The 4464-nt window shown below is 38.4% G+C and overlaps 1 pseudogene; it reads left to right on the forward strand.

Moving 5' to 3' along the window:
- The first annotated feature begins 1367 nt into the window (after nt 1–1367).
- LOC121038404 (60S ribosomal protein L7a-like) lies at nt 1368–3938 on the forward strand (annotated as a pseudogene).
- The last annotated feature ends 526 nt before the right edge of the window (nt 3939–4464 follow it).

The raw sequence follows: 4464 nt of genomic DNA on the forward strand, positions 1-4464 counted from the left end.
TCTTTCCACCTATATTTCTTTCCACCCCATCCCAGGCAACTACCTGAGTCCTTGCCAAACTTCAAAACTGACCACCTTGAAAATGCTTCAAAGATTATCTACTCGTGGTTCTGAAACAAAATCATTTTGTTTTTTTATGCATCAGGCACTGTTTCAAACATTTTTACATATATTGTTATTATTTCCAAATCCAGAAAAACTTGAGGAATTATATAATAATTGTAATTTGTATAACTAATTTGTGTATACAATTACACATTTGCATTTAATAATAATAACAGTATATATAGGTATGCTCAGACCATATATGTATACAGGTATATATATACACATATACATATGTGTGCGTATACATATATATTCTTATATCACTTTCCTGTGTACTTGGATCCATTTCCATCAACAGGGCATGAATGATTAGAAGTAATACCGGACATTTCCTTTTAGCAGCTCCAGAGAGTCCACATTAGCAAGTGGTATGGTCTCTTGACGAAGACTATGGATTCTTAACTCAATCAACATTCTACCACATTATCAACTGTACAGTATTGGAAAAGATGGTTGGGGCATCTGGGTGGCTCAAACAGTTAAGCATCTGACTCTTGACTGCAGCTCAGAACTTGATCGCAGTTTTGTGAGTTCAAATCCCACGGTGGGCTCTGTGCTGGGAGTGAAGCTTACTTAAAAATAAAAATATAGGGGCGCCTGGGTGGCGCAGTCCGTTAAGCGTCCGACTTCAGCCAGGTCACGATCTCGCAGTCCGTGAGTTCGAGCCCCGCGTCGGGCTCTGGGCTGATGGCTCAGAGCCTGGAGCCTGTTTCCGATTCTGTGTCTCCCTCTCTCTCTGCCCCTCCCCCGTTCATGCTCTGTCTGTCTCTGTCCCAAAAATAAATAAACGTTCAAAAAAAAAAAATTAAATAAATAAATAAATAAATAAAAATATAAATAGATAAATAAAAAGATGCTTGACACTAGACCCTCAGTTTTGTAAATACAAGACGTTGATAGGCCTTTTTGAAAATGAGGTGAAATATCCATGAAAAGAGCTTAACTAGCATTATGTCCATTACATGTTTATCAGTAAAGGTTAATTTTTATTATTTATGTTCATTCTACGCACTGGAGAGTCGAGTCAGACTGTTGCTTCACTATTTTCAGCAATAGTCATCTTTCATGAAAGGAAAGAAAAGAGCACTTCCTTATTCTTAGAATATAATACTGGATGACTCTGAATGGCAAGTCCAAAATAATAGGACAAGGCTCTTTATATGGGCGATACATTATGTGAGATCTAGATAGAGCATCTTTAGATACTGGAAAATGCAGAGAACACCATCTCTTAGGTTTTCCAAGTTGGCAAGGACCACATGGAAAGTTCTACATGTGAAAATGGCAGTTTTGCCAGTTTTGTCCTGGAGGCCCACCAAAGACTGTCACGTTCCCTGTTTGTCTCCTGTAAGTCACAGTAATTAATTCAACTCCTCTCAACACTGGCTTTTTCTGACTTTTCCCTGACATACAAACATAAAAAGGAATTGCAGCACAAAAACTATCGAACCACATAAATCCCAGAAATTATACCCAGATTAAAGTTTATACTTTCTGTTTTCTAGTTTTTGTCAGGGAAGTAGAATAACAATCACTGAGAACATTCTTATATTTCTGGAAAAATAATTTTAATGGTTTTTTTTTGAAAACAGCAATTATCCCTCATCTTAGGAAATGACAAAAGTATTCCCAAATTGCTGTTTAAAGGATGATATTTTATAAAAGTTGAATATAGTGTGTGTGGGAGGGGGTGTATTTAAAGGTGATATCATTTTGGGGTGCCTGGGTGACTCAGTCAGTTAAGCATTCAACTCTTGATTTCAGCTCAGGTCATCATGTCATGGTTCACGAGTTCAAGCCCGCATCAGAACTCTCCCTTTCTCTCTGCCCCTACCTGACTCATACTCTCTCTCTCTCTCTCTCTCAAAATAAATAAATAAACTTTAAAAATAAATAAGGGGCATTAAAAAATAAAGTAATATCATTTATTAACCTACTATTGCACTGCCATGGACACTAATGCCTTGAGAAGCCCATCCTTGCCATGACCATGGCAAATTGTTACACACCTCAGGCACTATCCATTGAGATTAGGAAAAAAACAAAATTTCTTCTAACCTTTAATCCAGAAATCTTACTTTTAGAAACAAATACCAAAGATACACTATCAAAAACAAAAACAAAAAAATGCATTTGGCAGGATTATTCATTGCAACATCGTTTGTAATATCAAAATACTAGAAACAAGTCAAATGTCCAACAAAATGGGACTAGTTGTTTAAATAATATATCTTCACATAATGGAGTACTCTGCTGAGTGAAAAAAAGAGTGAGAAATATCTCCATGCATTTCTATGGATTATGCAAGTAATATGATTGAACAATTGAATTAGAGAAAAATCTAGAGTACATTATTTAAAAACAGGATATATACGTGTGTGTGCATGTGTATTTATATATATATATATATTCATTTATATATATATATTCATATGTATATATATGCTTAATTTTTTTTTTAATTTGAGTATAGTTGACATACAATGTTATATTAGTTTCAGGTGTAGAACATAGTGATTCAACTCTCTATACATTATGCTATACACACCACAAATGGAATTACTGTCTTACACATACATACTTATATTAAAACACAGTAGAAAAATGAATCACAAAAATCTTTAAATACTTACCACTAGGCTATACAACATGGAATACAGGGTGGAAAAAAAAAACAGGAATAGAAGCTAGTCTTCTTTAAATATAGCTTATTCTGGAGTGCCTGGCTGGCTCATCAGTAGAGCATATGACTCTTGATCTCAGGGTTATGAGTTCAAGCCCCACATTGGACCTACAGCTTACTTTAAAAAAGATAAATAGGAGCGCCTGGGTGGCTCAGTCGGTTAAGCGGCCGACTTCGGCTCAGGTCATGATCTCACGGTCCATGAGTTCGAACCCCGCATCGGGCTCTGTGCGGGACAGCTTGGAGCCTGGAGCCTGTTTCAGATTCTGTGTCTCCCTCTCTCTGACCCTCCCCTGTTCATGCTCTGTCTCTCCCTGTCTCAAAAATAAATAAAACGTTAAAAAAAAATTAAAAAAAAAAGATAAATAAAGAGCTCTCCTCTACCATCCAAGATGCCAAAGGAAACAAGGCTAGGGGGAAGAAGACAGCCTTGGTCCCTGCTGTCTGAAGAAGCAGGAGGCCAAGAAAGTGATCAATCCCCTATTTGAGAAAAGGCCTAAGAATTTTGGCATTGGTCAGGACATCTAGCCCAAAAGAGACCTCACCCACTTTGTCCAATGAATCCACTGCATCCAGCTACAGTGACAAAGGACTCTTCTATATAAATGTCTAAAAGTGCCTCCCACGATTAACCAGTTCCCCCAGGCCTTGGAATGCAAAACAGGTACTCAGCTGCTTAAGCTAGTCCACAATACAGACCAGAGATAAAACAAGAGAAGAAGCAGAGAGTGCTGACCTGGGCTGTGAAGAAAGCTACCATCTGTCCTCTGAGCTGGGGTTAATACTGTCACCACCTTGATGGAAAACAAGAAGGCTCAGCTGGTAGTGATTGTACATGTAAGCTGTGTGTCTTCGTGCCTGCCCTGTGTGGTAAGATGGGGGATCCCTACTGCATCATCAAGAGGAAGACCAGGTTGGGGCCTCGTATCCAAGGAAGACCTGCACCACTGTTGTCTTCACACAGGTTAACCCGGAAGACAAAGGAGCTCAGGCTAAGGTGGTAGAAGCTATCAGGACCAATTGTAATGACAGATCTGATAAGATCTGCCATCACTGGGGAGGCAACATGCTGGGTCCAAAGTTTGTGGTTTGCATTGCCAAGTTGGAAAAGGCAAAGGCTGAAGAACTACCCACAAAACTGGGCTAATTGTGTGCTGTTGAGTTTTGTGTACATAAAAGTTAATTTAAAAGTTCTCTTAAAAAAAAAAAGTAAATTAAATTAATACAGTATAGCTTATTCTATTAACTTGAGTTGGGAACCACGTGAATTCTTTAATTTAAATATTTTAGGGGCACCTGGGTGGCTCAGTCAGTTAAGCTGACTTTGGCTCAGGTCACAATCTCATGAGTTCATGAACTTGAGTTCTGCATGGGTTGAACTCGAGCTCTGCTTTGGGTGTGAAGCTGGTGCTTTACCAGCGGGAGGTCCTGCTCCCTCCACCATGGCTGCCCCAGCTGAGGAGAAGAAAGTGGAAGCAAAGAAAAAAATAGTCAGAGAAGTCTATGATGACACGTACTTTGGTCTTTTTGAATTAACCTCTCTGTAACTTGTTATATAAAAAGCTGAATTCTTAAAAAAAAAAAAAAAAGGATTTAAAGGATTCTCTAAATCTGTCCTCTTGAGAAATGATGACCAGCACAATAGTAGGTGTACCCTTAGTGCCCAGATTGTG

This window comes from Herpailurus yagouaroundi, unplaced genomic scaffold (genome assembly GCF_014898765.1).
Source record: "Herpailurus yagouaroundi ecotype Mexico unplaced genomic scaffold, PumYag 166, whole genome shotgun sequence".
Taxonomy (NCBI): Eukaryota; Metazoa; Chordata; class Mammalia; order Carnivora; family Felidae; genus Herpailurus; species Herpailurus yagouaroundi.